This window comes from Myripristis murdjan, chromosome 2, assembly GCF_902150065.1.
Source record: "Myripristis murdjan chromosome 2, fMyrMur1.1, whole genome shotgun sequence".
Classification (NCBI taxonomy): Eukaryota; Metazoa; Chordata; class Actinopteri; order Holocentriformes; family Holocentridae; genus Myripristis; species Myripristis murdjan.
The window spans coordinates 12,340,001-12,355,230 of NC_043981.1; the positions used below are offsets into that span (position 1 = coordinate 12,340,001).

The window sequence follows — 15,230 nt, forward strand, 5'->3', positions numbered from 1 at the left end:
GTCAATGCCAGAGTGTTTGACAAAGATATTGTCTGGAACGATGATTCACTTCTCACTCAATAGGCAGCGTGCATGTGTGTGTGTGTGTGTGTGTGTATGAAAAGAGAACGTGTGTGTGTGTGTCGGAATGCAGAAAGTATGCATTTGTGTTTGTCCACTCTATCAAGGGAAACAAGAATATTAAAGTTCAACACAATGTCTGTCTCTACAAGCAGCAGCTCCAATAAAAGAGGATTAGCAGAGGATTTGGCCTTCAACGTTCTGTGATTTCTAATGTTCAACAGAGTTAGGACTCAATACACTCTCAATTTGCTCAGTTCAAAGCAAAACTGCAATGCGTATTATAGCAGCGGAGCCTTCAATCTCCGTGATTTCTTTATGGCGTCCAGATAAGACCTCTTTACAGCGAGTGGTTTTGAATTTTTCACCAAATTCCAGCTTTTGATTTGAATGAATAATAATAAAGGCAGGAGAAAAAAGAACAGGTGCTGCTTAATGTTTTTTCACACACAAATTCATCAGAAATCAGATTGACTCGACGGATTCATGATATTCTCAGTTTCATGTTGAGAATCTTGCTGGCTGCGAGAGGCATTATCACTATTTCTCAGATATGAAATGTAGCATTTCTTCTTTGTTGGAAGAAGGCAATGTGACCGTTCTTTGCCAGAATACACCCACGCGCCCCATGTGTTCTTGTTCTCTTCTCTTGTACACAAGGCGCACACACACACACACTCGCGCACACACACATACACACGCACATACATACACAAATACTTAAATACACACCGGCTATAGTTCATACTGCATATACAGTAGAATCACTCGACATTGTAACGGGCTGCGACGTGAATAAACGCCTGCTATTGTAAACATGTTCTGCCAATAACTCTGGGCATATAATAGACATTATTTATTAAATATACAACAGTGCTCGTCGAGCTAGAGAGGTTTGTTCACAATGCACAGTTACTAGATTCACTGTGCAGAGCCTTGATTGTCACAAGTTGGACCGTCACCAGTTCTGCACAGCAGGCCGGCTTGAGGAATATTCCCCCTCGAAATGTAGCGTTTTAACGTTTTAAAATGATTTTGTTACCCTTATTATAGCGTTCCTGTTAGGCTGCACGGTGTGCCTCAAATGTGAGCTGCTGCTGCAACAACTGGACTGAATAAATAAAGTTCCTATCTAGCGAATGTAATATTTAAACAGCTTTGGAAATGGCACTGAAGTGATATGAGGAAGATGAGGTCCTGAATTAACAAAACAACGCAGTTAACAGCCATGGGCGACGGCAGAGTTTTCAGTGTTGGTGCAGGCTGTCATAATATCTATCTATCTATCTATCTATAGGTCTTTCTAAACTCAAGGATGATGTTATGTTAGATATTTAAAAAAGTGCCACTAACCTTTACTAAATAATTGCCAGCACAATCTTAAAATGCATGATGGTACTTATTAAAGGATGTTAAGAAGCTGCAGTCCTTGGTAGATCCTTAATTTACAGACGGCTTTATACATATTAAAAGATACACTTCAGGTCATGACCATGTTTTCTGAAATGAATCTGAAGCAGAAATCTTGACTTCATCTGTGTATATGCAGTTTTTCATCAACATTTATTCATATTCATGTGTATTCACACCTGGGAGCCGCTTGGTGCTGCGCTCTCCTGCTGGCCAATAAGCAGCTGCACTGAGGCAGGGGTTGCTGAGAAGGGGAGGGGGTGAAGCACTACTCGCTCGTTCCTCCCTTCCCCCAAATTTCCCCCAGCCAGTCCACCCAGCGACCCTCTGGTCACAAGCCCTCAAATGCCTTTGGAAAGCTGCAAATAGCTGGTGCTCCAGCCTGCATAACACCATAATCCAGCGGCTGCATTTACATCCGCACCCCAAACGCGACCTCGTCTGTCGAGCCGTGACACCGTCTATTTGTCCAAACACCTTACATGCCGATATGTGTTTACAATCCAGTCATTTAATACAACCGCAGAGGTTTTTGATTTTTAATCCTCTCGTTCAACTCCCTCTCTTCAAATATCTGACCTCAGTTTCTGCTGCACATAAGTGACCACCACAGCTAATATCACATGGTGTGGACGGGAATGCTTACTTATGCATACTTATAGTACAAGTTTCCTCCATTGAGCACATGATGTGATTACAATGTGGAGTAATTTGCTGCTATAAAATTGCATATTAGTGAGGAAAAAATGTTTAACTTCTTTGAGATATAGGCTAGAGTTCTTATTAATTATACCGATGTTATGTGAGGACAATCGCATGTTTCTTGCACATAGCTGGGGTATTCTTCTAGCATCGTCAACGGGCGTCAACAAAATATACAGACCCTTCCCATATTATAATCAATGGCATTGCCTAGACAGGATGTGAGTGTGGCGGCGCGCCTTCTTTGCTCACAGCGTCGACAGACACCCTATCTCTATTTTTGACACACCGCACCAACTGTTCTACTGCTGTTCTGCTACTTCTCACCCATTTTGTTGCTGCCAAAATCACATAAATCAAGTCGGTGGTTTGTTTACGGTGTGACTTGCCATTTGCAGGCCAGACAGCATCAGCTGTTGCGACGATGCTTGGACGCATGCACGCAGTCGGGACGAGATGTAAAGCCAACAACGCGGCGGGCTATTAACTGTTTTCTGTAACGTTCGCTCGGTCACTGGTTGCAACCGTGCAAAACTGTGAGGTACGAGCAGGGAGACTGTAGGCTTTTCGTTTGAACTGAAGTCTATGGAGGAAATTTTTCACAGCAGCCATTTTGACATGAAAGAGCAGGTAAACAAAGGTGTTGCTGATGAAATTAATTAAGTTTCTGTTCAGTTTAGGCCTGCGATTGTTCATGCACGCTGACTGGAAAGACTAAAATGGAAGAGAGGAGCAGGGCCTTAATTAACGTCATTGGTAACACCTGTGTTTACCTGCTTTGCATGTCAAAACAGTGAATCAATGCAACTGCAAAACAAAATGAGTCGACTTTGGAAAAACACTGGGAAAACTCACCAGGGAAGCAGAAGTAATGCCATTTCTTCATCGGTTTAGACATTTGTCGCCGCTCTCAGCTCAGTCCGTCAGGAAAAAGCAGCACCGGTTGAAACTCTGGTTTTGAAAAGCCATTTGTCCGCCCCTTTTCGTTTACCTTCTTTTCCTGTTGTTCACCTGCTTTTTGTTGTTTCAGGCTGCGCAGGTGTGTGAACTTTCTTTACTGGCTTGTTTATTGCACATGACTATTTAACTGAAGCTATAACCTGCATTGGGCTCCATCAATTGGGTGCACATCGACTTGATTGACGCACAGGTAAGGCACCCCCATTCCCTCCAGAGCTCCTCTGATTGGTTGGAAGATCGGGGCTTGCAGAAAACCTTTAACCTGGAAATGGCTGTTGGTTGACACTGAGTAAATGTGCGCACATTAAAATAGAATTTGGGGCCACATTCACATTAAGTAATCTTACATATTGTCCCTTTAATTAATGACTTTCTTAAGTGGTTAATAAGTGGAACTTGGTGACACGGGTGTTAAATATTCGCACAGCAAAAAACACCATTTTAACATGTCATTTTGTCGCTTTCGGTATTCAAATCCTTTTTTTTTTTTTTTCTTACAATATGTGAAAAAAATCTGCCAGTGGGATGAAATAATCCCAGGTGGTTCCAGTGTTAATCAGCTTGAATTTTCATTTTCTTGATCCTAGTGGGTTGATCTGTCTTATTCTACCTTTTTAACATATTCATACTTGTTCACAGAAAAAATCCTGAAACAAGTGAAACTGCACTGGGAATAATTGGCAGATAATTGGCTGATTGGCAGATTTTTTTTTTTTTTTTTACCTTGTCTGAAGAACAACTAGATTTTAACACTGAATATTACACTTGTTACAACTGAGAGTTTCCAGGTATTTTTAGGGCACAGCTGTAGAGCCTGGAAGTATCTATGGTGATGCTACCAGTCTCTCTCTCTCCATGGTGGTTAATTTTTTTCCCTTGTTTCCTCTAAGTTATGCTAAAGGTGTGGAAAATCATTCCAGCAATCATGACACGGGTCATTTCATTTTCAAGCAAACAAAAAGGGAGAAATGATGCTTTGGTTTGGTCAGCAGAAGATCTAAAAGATGAGTGGTTTGCATGTAAATCTGCAAAAAAAAAAAAAAAAAAAAAAAAAGTGTGCAACCTGCTCATGTGTTGTTTCCTGTTTGTGTGTGTGTGTGTGTGTCTTTGCAGCAGCTATCCCTTCATCCTCTCATCTTAAATTTGCTAATCCCTCCAGGAGCAAATCCATACCTTCAGTGTGCAAACTATCGAGTGTAAATACTCCATCTGAGCAGACACACACACACACACACTCTGCCAGGTGAATCCAAGTAAAAGCTCATTGATTGCACCAATTACACCTCTTCAATCCACAGACGGACATGAAGAGGCTGGAGACAGATTAAAGCACCGTTGTGACAATTAAGCCACGGCTAACCTAATCCCACCTCTCCGTGTGTATTTGAAAAAAATCATAAAAAAGACATTGATTGATCCTATTTAATCGTCTTGAGTACACCTCGCACTCGCTCAAATATTTGAAAGGCATTTTTTTTTTTTTTTAACCACCAAGGTCAGCATTCATTTGCTGCTATTCAGGGTGTCTCGTTTGCTTGAAGCACAAATTCCTTGAAAGTCTGAAAAAAAAAATTCTTAAAAAAGGATGTTATTGCTTTCGCGCTTGCACCCACACACTGCCGGTACGCCCACATAGACACACACACAAACACATACACATGCATGTATGCAGGCTGTCTATGGAAGCGAGCGCTGAATGCTGTTCATGCATGTCTAGCGGAGTTGAGCTATGCGGAGAGGATCTTTGATCTCAGCCAGGCAGCCAACCAGCTTCTCCACTATTTGCATTTAGTCTCCTGGGTCTGCCGGCTTCTTGGCCCCTCACCAGCTTCAGATGCAGGTTACAGAGGTAGCCAGAGGGAGATTCCCACACATTCCTCTGTGTGCATGTGTGTGTGTGTAAGAAATCACATTCACACACACACACACACCCCTGTGTCACAGGCTAAGAATATAGCCAAGCTGTTTGTGTGAGTGAAAGAGACCAAGTGAGAATACCTGGGCCAGCTCGACATCAAAGTGCCTGACAGAGAGAGAGAAAGAGAGAGAGAATAAGTTTCAAATATAGAGGATGAGAAGAAGCTAATGGAGAGTGAGAAGAGAGAGAGAGGTAGACTAAAACACAGAGAGTGAGAGAGAGAGAGAGGTAGAGAGAGGGAGAGGCCTCTCCAGGAGGTCACTGAGTTTCTGGATCTGCGCTCCTTTTGTCCCACAGCACATTCCATAGCAACAATCTGACCAGTCAGCCAGGGAGCCGCAAAAATGAAACGAAATATAGAGGGAGAAAAAAAAAAGAAGAGGAAAGAAAAAAAAAAAAAAACTACCAGCCCACCTCAAACTGGTACAGCAGCACTTTCAGAGCAGTTCATCTTCTTCTGTGGCATGTATGTAGGAGGGCTGTTTGGCTCGGCGCTGTACAGTTTAACTTACTTTCTTAGATTTTTTTATATATATATATACAATGTCTTTTGTCATTTTTTTGCTTTTTCCAGATGCCGCAAAACACATTACCCACATGTTTTACTGCACAGCCAAATTAGATTTGCTTCAGTGGCATTTCCTCTTTTTTTTGTTGTTGTTGTTGTTTTGAGATCATTCCCTGTCTAACGTATGGATTTCAAAATAGGACTGTTACCTAATGTGAACTGGTCATTGTGTCAGAATTGTTAAATCCTGAAGGCCAAGTTTTATTTTACATACCAGCAATAATACATTCCATTTGATGTTGGTGAGTTGCTCATATTTTAGCATGGGGGTCCGCTATGGGAACTGAACCCTTAACCCTTTTAGTGTTGGTATACAGAACAATGGATGGTTTTCATATTTTGGAATCAAATGCTGCAGATTTTTTTTCACAACATTTAGACAAACATGCAATATCGAGTTTATTTTGTATTCCGCACTGACCCGTGCTCGTAGGGGGTTTGCATAAAAGTCTCAGCCAAATGGCATGTATCAAAGAATAAAGCATATCAAGGGGCATTTCATTCTCTGAACACATCCTTGACCCGACCTTGGTCTTTGTTTGTCACAAATGTGAGCGGAAACCTTTGATATCACTGTAATAACTGCACAAAACAACTTGTAACTTTGAAACTGAGCTCTCCTAACGAAATCCCTCACTGAACCTGAGCCATGTAACTGTTTGATCAGGATTTTATTAAAAGCCACAGTTGTTCTACACACTCAGCTTGGCACCTTTGAGGCTCCAAATGGCAGCGAGGAGTAATTGTTTGAATTTGAAATCTCAGAATTCACCCTCCAAATCATGTTAGGTGACGTCAGTAAACTGCATGTAAACTCACATTTAACCACCTGGCCAATTTGAGATGCTTCATACCAAACAAGCTAAAGAGGTGAGAGAGGAAAGAGACCTAACTTACTTACTTTTTTCTATTTTTTTTTTTTCTTTTTCACAGGTTTTAATTTGAATCTCCAGCCCCACTTTGTGATTTAAGCTGATAAGACGGGGCATTTTTACATTAAAATATTTCCGACTGCAGTTTTTAACTTCTGTTTCAAATTGAAATATTCTGCCTCCCCCAGTGATGTCAGAGGACGCCGAATCCAAACTCTCCGACTCTTAAAATAAATCAAACTCCAAATTGAAATTGTGTAACACCGTTAATAGTTTTTGGAAAGTGCGCGAAACGAGACGCATAATAAATCGGATTTGTTTTTTTTGTTTTTTTTTTTCCGTGAAGTGCCCCTTTAAGCTGGTATTTTCAACTATGCAAATCGGAGCTGCCTAAACATAGGAATTCTAGAAATTACCTATTGCTCGCTGATTTTGCTGCTCTTAATGCATTTCCCTGCGCACCAGAGTCAGGGAGTTCGCTCTTGTTCCCATCGGTAATTTGAAATGTAATTACCCATCATTTTAGAGTGCTTCAGGAGCCTGACACCTACATCTCCCTCTCTCCCTTTCTTGTCCCTCTTTCTCGCTCTCTCCCTCTCTCTCTGACTGTTTTTGTATGCTGGTGGAGAATTGTATATTTTCCGCCCCCACACATTTTTGAGCGCTACCCCTACCATTACCTATGTAAATGACTCAGGCTCAGACAGGCGGATTACAGAACTACCTCTCCTACACCATGACTAAATGAGTGCTTTTACATGCACACAGTGCTCCAGATACACTAGATCATATCCCTGTTGAGGTCACATTTGGGAAAAACTGTTTGTGTGCATCCTCACATCCCGGCCACAAGCATTCCGCGCACACATGAATGAGAATGTCGTGTATTTCTGTCATTAAAGTGGGAACAGGGCCTGTGCTGTTCACACAAAATGAACAGCAAATAGAAATTGAAATGCCTCACTAATTTGAGCTAATAGGTGCATGTATCAGCGATTGCACTAGGGTCACTAATTACCGAGGTGTGAGCTTCTATTATTAACTATATGTGGTATTTACATGCTCTGTATGGTATTCGCATGCTCCAGCTCATGAATGGAATAGTTTTTCATGCACAAATATCCATGTAAATTCACTCATCACTCATTAATATGCTCAATGCACAGCTTACGCCCTCTGCGTGTCAAGTACATCTGTGCAATCATGCTGAATCAAGAGCTAAGGTCAAGTTGAAAATCGCATTTCTAGTCACGTGTTTCTGCGACCATACAGCGCAGGGTAGGGTTAGACTCATTAACTACAACCTGAAAAGTTACTTTTTCACCTTGTTTGCAGCCTCCACAATATGAGGTGCATCTGTTTAACGAGAACAGACACTTGTTTCTTTCTCCTGAGACGCCACGGTCGTATCCTGACAGCTGGAAATTATCCATTTTGAAGAATCTGGAATTTGTGGCGGCTCAAGATTACATGTTGGAGGAGGCGAGCCATTCTTCTGAGTGGCTTTACATGTTTGTTATGGTCCAACAGTACAGTCTCATGTTATGTCACGCAGTATGTTCAATCACAACATCATGTTACAGCCCAAAATACTCTGAGGTATGGAAGCAAGACCAGCAAAATCATGTTTCTTAGCTAGTTTAAGGCTTTAATCTCGAAGTTTCTATTTCTTTTTTTTTTTTTTTTTAATTTTATATCTATACCAGCTTTACATCAGAAAGTGATCACAATTAAAATAATTCAGTTATTCATCATTCAGAAAAGTTCGTTTAGTTATTGCTAATATGTAATATAGCTCACTTTAAGGCTCTGAATGATGTGTTATTCCATGCAGGGTCGTCCTCTGTCGTCCAGTATCCTCTTGGAAAGAAACAGGGCTCTGTTTCTGCATTGTTTTTTTTTTGTTTGTTTGTTTTTTTTGTTTTTTTGAGGCCTCAAACCAGCAGCTAATTTGTTATGATTAAATTTGACACCTTGTGATTCCTCCACTGCATCACTTGCATTGATTTTCACTGATTGCTCCTCCTCCTTAAAGACCAGGCTGGCCAGGATGAATTTAGATGACTATTTATAACCCCGGTGGGGTTGAGGTCACTCAGATTGTCTTCGTTTTAAATTAGCTTGATCTGCTGAACGGCAAAAACTGAAGCTGTGGGTAAAATAAAACTGAGCGGGCAGGTAGTCAACATGTAAAGACCAGTTCTTGTTATTTCATCTCCATTATTTCTAACCTCTTCTGAAAACTCCTCAAAAGAGGTAAGTGGTAAGATAAGCTCCTTTGCACTGATGGGATGTACACTGAACATCCACAACACTGAGAACACTCGCCGATTTCATGAAGTGATACTGTAAGACTGATGAGGTGAACCCAGGTGAAATCTCTTTCATCTGAACCAATCACAAAGGAGCAGATGTAGATGGAGATTTTTAAGCTTCCAAACGTTTGAAACTCCAACTAATCATTTTGTTCCATTTGCTTAGTTGAATAATTTGGACCAGGTGAGCAGGTCTTTTTCACAGCAGCCATTTTGACATGAAATAGCAGGGTAAACACAGGTGTTACTGGTGGCTTTAACTAAGGCTGTAGAGGAACAGCATGCAAGTGCAGAAAATACTCTTGCCCCATTTGTTCACGACAGATTTTTCGAAGATTTATGCACCAACTCTATCTGCTAATTGGGTAGCTGCCAAGCACTAAATATGAACATGAAGCTACAGCAGCTTTGCAAGTGGATAGGCTACAGGCAAGATAACAGGAGCTAAAAAGCAGTAGGTTAAACCAAATCAGACTCCCAAAAAAATGTCAACCTAAACAGGAAGGTAGACATTAACAGCTGTCTCAGCAAGCAATTTAGCAGCCAAGGTGTCACAATGCCACATTCATGTCGTGTGGTATTTACAATAAGTGCCTTCGTTCAACTTGTAAATCATGTTCCTTTTAACATCCAATTGGTAATTACAACCAGGAATCTCACATTTTTTTGTAAAAGCTCTGATATATTTTGATTAGTTGGTGGATAACATGGAGGTTTCTGGAAATAGCTTTCTCATATCAGTGGCTTCTACTGTTAAAGGTAAATAAATCATAATATAATCCTACTTTTATCACAAACCAACTCTATCATGAGCATAGTTTGTTAAATTTACAGTTTAAGGATTATAAACACGTCCTCCAACATGTGAAAATGTGATCTTTCCTACTTAGTCCTTCTTTGCGATATGACCTAAATGTGGCATAAGCTCTGACAACCTTCTGAGGGATCCTCAAATAAACCTGGATCTCAACCGAACTCTCGACATAATAGAGAAGCCCATCAATAAAAGATGGAAAAGCCTGAAAAGCACCGAAAAGCCTGAACTTTTTGTTTGTGCACTCAGGCGGCGTCAACACCACCACACCACAGACTGTCAGGCCTGTTATCATGTTAGTCATGCTGGCTTTTGCATAGATGTTGTTGATGATGAGTCATGCTTACTTTTACATATCAGGCTGTCTCTGCTCTTAAAAGACTGTAAGACAGTAGTGTGATTTTCGATGCTAACAGGCACACAGAGAGAACGGTATTGATTCAGAATGAGCTCCCTAAAGTTGCTGGGATTCCTGTATCTACATCGTCAAACACAATATCGCCTTATTACACAAAAAAACTGTTACCATTACGACTTCTCTGCAGGATGTTTTCTGAGGACGCTTTGGCTCCAGAAATCCCCAATGTTGTCGCTGCCCTTCTTAAGACATGCACAAATCCACCACCTCTTGATTACACTGACACTGAAGATGAGTGGGCTTTGATTTTAATGGCCTCACTCTGTGTGTGTGTGTGTGTGTGTGTGTGTGTGGATGTGGATGTATGGGTGTCGAGCACCTGCGGGCACGTGTGGGTGTGCTGGGATGCTGTGCACGCATATACACACACACATGCACAGTATTGATGCGTAGGGGTATGGAGTGGTCAACTGATGAGGCACTGTGGAGGCTGAGAGCTCTGGAGAGTGGTGTGTGGGTTGGAAGCCTCCTCTCCTCACAGCAAAAGACTCACTCTCTCTCACACACACACACACACACACACACACACACACACACACACAAACAGTGAAGCTGAGGGAGGTGGAGGCAGTAAAGCTTGCTTGCCGGCTGTCCATTGATCAGTGGAGATTGGTAGTCTTAAAAGATGAGAAGTGAAGGCTGGTGGGGAGCAGAGACGGAGGATGCCGGTATCCTGTAGGACATGGCAGCAGAATCTGAGAGGGAGACAGAAAAGCAGAGAGCCAGAGAGAGGGAGGGACTGTCTCACCGGTCCATCTATGCATGTGGACTGCTGCAGAGCGTGGTTTGCAGAGTAAGTCGAGTGAGAGACAGATGGAGCGGGAGATGAGCAAAGTGTGTGTGACAGAGAGAAAGAGAGAGAGGGAGAAAGAGAGAGAGAGAGAGAGAGAGAGAGATGAAGGAAGACGGGAGGAGAAATAAAGAGGCAGATCACGCCGTCTGGGTTGCCCTGGGTTTTAACTGTCTGGATTCAAGCCTGCTGGTAAGCACTTGCTATCTCTGTGTTTGTGTCTTTGCCGTGTGAATGCGTGCACATACATCCGCCGGACACTGCCGTTGTTTGCATGCCAGCCTGTGTCTTGTTGTGCCCATGCCTTGGTTTGCAGCCACTGCAGAGCGCTGCCAGCCGTTTGTCTCTCCACGGTGCAGCAAGGCAGGATGAGTAGAAATCTTTTCGGCTTCCACTGCAGACAAAAACATTCAGTCTGTTATCTCTTCAATTAAAACGGCAGCGCACTCCTGCCTCCCAGTGCTGCAGGATTAATTCAAACTGTGTGTGTACGTGTGTGTGTGTGTGTGTGTGTGTGTGTATGTGTGTTTGAGAAGGCAAGGTGTTAGGGTGGGAAAATCACAGAGACTTGCCTGTATTTCAACTTGCTGTCTGTGAGGAAAAGAAGAGTGATAGTCCCCATAGATGCAGTGTGTGTGTGTTTGTGTGTGTGTGCGTGTGTGCACACCCATGAATTGGCACTTCAGCTTTTTCCACGAAATGTCATCATCTGCCGAAATGACTTCTTTCCCCCTCGGTCCCTGGTGCACAGACAGGTTCGTGTGATGTAACAGGAGGGATCGACACACTGATAGGCTTGTATACTGAACCGCTGTAGCCACAAACCTAAAGATCACATGAACAGAAACAATGTAGCCAATGTAGTCTCTCTCTCTCTCTCTCCCTCTCTCTCTCTCTCTCTGTCTGTCTCTCTCAATCCACCTAACCATCCATCCATCCATCAGTCAATCAATAATGGTGACAAATGACAGCAACATAGAAAATTCTCTCCATGCTTTAAATCACCACATCTAATGAGTCAATCACAATAGTATTCCTGTAATATTCCTATAGTGCAGCACTCAATAGTGAGTTTATATCTCCTATGGTATCAGCACAGTGCTCTATAATATTCCTGTGGGGACTTACGGTTTTGCTCTTTTTCTTTGCGTTCTGTTGCGTTTCACATTGATTGGTACATCTGCACAACAGCTGGTGTTCCAGTACCTGCAGTTTGTGTCTGTACATCCAGTTTCATTGACAGGAGGTGGCTCTGCAAAATGTGAACCATGGGATGGTCAGTGGGCTAACACAGAAACAATTTTCCGCTCCAAGCAGCTCTGCACCCCGTCAGAGAAGATTTCTGTAGTCAGATGTAATTTAAAATACCATTAGGGGTGAGATGTTTGGAAAAAATCAGTTCTGTTTTCTCTCATTTCTCTAACTTTTAAGGGGTGAAATAATAATGAATACTTATAAATAAATCAGATAGTTCTGGTGCTCATTACTGACCGGCTGAGCCGCATTTGATGCCATCACAGCTCATTTAAATATTAATGCACCAAACAGAAACCACCTCATATTGCCCATTATGTGTGCTCAGCTATAATGTTCAATAACTATAGGTGGAAAAATAACATTTCATAATGATCAATTAAAAAAATAAAAGTTGTCTCAATCATTTGTTTTCTTTTTTGTTTTAATGGTGTGTTACCACGTTTTATCAAAGCAGTAAGATTTGAGAGGCTTTGATTTGCAGTGATTTTGAAACAGCTCTGATTTGGCTCAGGCTCTCATTGGATATGGCACTGACTAGAATCAGATTGTTGATCTTAAAGTTTTTATCACGATAACAGACAGCAAAGAGCATAAAATATTATTAAACAAAGAAATAAAAACAGCCACATAAGGGAGCATTTTGATCCAATCATATTGCTGTGTAATAATCCATCACATTGACTCAATACCTTTCATCAATAATTGTTCCACTTTAAAATTTTAATCAGCAGGGATTGTAAGTTTTGTTTGCACATGACATTAGGTGCAGGATTTTACCACATACTTTGGGGTTTGTGAATTGACACCCCTGGTTTAAGCAACAACCACGCCTCTTAGCTGTTCTGAAATCACTGTAAACCACAGCCGCTTGTGGCTGACTCCTTTTGAAACTATTGCTCATTTGGCCGGGGGACCACCCTGTGTCCCCCTGGAGGTCCCCGGACCCCGGGTTGGGCACCACTGGGCTGAAGGCAGCAGCTGAAGAATCCCCTTTATGATATGGAGGCAACATGCGTTGACGTGTCGCGCTGCGCTTCCGACCACTAGTATCGGTATGCGTCTTCTGCACACAACACTCTCATGGGGACATGCGGCCAGCAGACACAGCCATGGTAAGTGGACCCACTTTTCATACCGCACTTTATTCCCTAGGCAATGCTTAATATTAACTTTATCCAGCCTCGATCGCTCGTTGTTGTTGCTGCCTGCTGGAGAGAGGGAAGTTGAATACACTTTTTTTTTTTTTTTTTGCTCGTTCGTCGGCACGATTCCGCCGATCGTATCCATGCAGATTGCGCAACATGGTGTGCGATCGGCTTGAAAAATGTGAAAACAATTCAGTATTGTTGTTGTTATTCAGTAGTAGTGTCGTTAGTAACCGCGGAACGTGTCCAAAATCCATCTCATCACCTCGTTTACTCTCTGCTTTAACCATGCGGGGCTTCTCCAAGGAGCAGATTTTAATCTGTCCACTTGGTCAAAAAAAGGGATTTTCACGCATCAAATTGTCTTTTTTAAAAAAGGTACATCTAAATTGTTGTTGCCAACCGAGAGGCAGTTATCTTTTTTTCCCCAAGTTAAATGGTAGCCTAGTTTTAGGGCCAAGTGTGCTGGTTGGTCCCGTGTGTGGGGGCAATGCGCAAAGTGTGTGGTCTCCAAGCTCTCCACCCCCGCAGAGACGCACGTTGGCGCGCGCGCGTGCAGCCACCCCGCACACACACACACACACACACACACACACACACACACACACACACACACACACACACACACACACACACACACTCCCTCTCTCTCTCTCTCACGGTCGGGCATGGTTGTCTGTGGATCTCAGGAATGCGCCCGGCGTTTTCTCTGTATTTTTCACATAAAGACCAGTTTGGGAACCGCTCTCAACCCGCTCTCTGAACCCCTGCCACCACGTCAAGCTCCGCAGAATTACACCCACCGCTTCCTGTTTGAACTTTCAAAATAAAACCCCCACTAGAACTCACTTTGAGTGACGCAAAGTACCGGAGTAAAAATAAATAAAATAATAAAGGAAGAAATCAGTGCTGTGGGGAGTGACCATGGTTCAAGTGTTTTCCACATAAACTGCGTAGACTTTCTACTTTGTAGGCCAACAAATTATGCAATAATGCCGCAATTAATATTTAACATTAAAATCGGGCTATTTTGATATGAATTTTTTGCAGTCTACACGACAGTGACAGTAAATTTGTGACATGCATCATTTTTTGTTCTAATGTAAGTTCAGTTTAAGTTCCATTAGGTTTCGCAGAAGATTCGTTAGAGATGCTTTTGACTTTGTTGAGATTAAGTTCCAATATTATTACCATCTTGGAGGAGGACACCATCTGTTGAGTTGCTATTCATAAAGCACAGGTATAGCCTCCAAAACTGGCAGCCCCACTAGGAATTTAGTTTGTTTTGTATTCATGTAATGATAGTGGCAATTGTATAAAAATCACAGTTTAAGTTTTGTGTCAGACCAGACATGCAGTTTTCAAATTCTATTTCACAGCTCAGTTAAATGTTTTTCATATTACTTTCAGCTAAAATCCATTTTAATAACTCGCTGCTCGCCCCAATGCGTTTTACTTTTTACTAAAGCTGACACGCTTATATTTTGAAGGCAAAATTGTCCTATTTCCGGAACACATCAGGTGAACTCCTGGCGGCTTGACGCAGCAGCAGGGAGGAGGGGTGGTATGCCTGGAGAGGAGAGAGAGGGGGAAATTCTTGTGTTTTTTGGTATGCGATTACCCAGTGGAGAACCCATGACTGAAGAGGAGGAGGAGGAGGAGAAGGAGGAGGAGGAGGAGGACTGGGGCGAGTTTAGGATACATTCCTGGCCTTCCTCTTTAAGTTAACCACATTATTTGAGCTGCTGACATGTCGCCTCCTCACATGACACCCATGGGCTCCCAGCTGATACATTACAACTGGACAAAGTGGTCAGATGACCTCTTCACTGACAGAGAAAACAAATCATTCATAAGGAACCAGAGTGTTATACCTGCAAGAAACATTGCAAGGATGCTGCACAGATGTCGCAGATAAAGTCCCTGCATCCCCACATAATATTCTGATACTACAGGAGATAAAAAAAAAATAAAATAGTTGTCTAAACCCACTATTGAGCA

The 15,230-nt window shown here is 42.3% G+C and overlaps 1 long non-coding RNA gene across 1 annotated transcript in view; it reads right to left on the reverse strand.

Moving 5' to 3' along the window:
• Window positions 1-3,325, reverse strand: part of LOC115370229 (uncharacterized) — a 50,430-nt gene extending 47,105 nt beyond the window's left edge. The window contains exon 1 of the long non-coding RNA XR_003929229.1: window positions 3,028-3,325. This is a non-coding gene — a long non-coding RNA (uncharacterized LOC115370229). The remainder of the gene's footprint in view (window positions 1-3,027) is intronic.
• Between the last annotated feature and the right edge of the window lie 11,905 nt (window positions 3,326-15,230).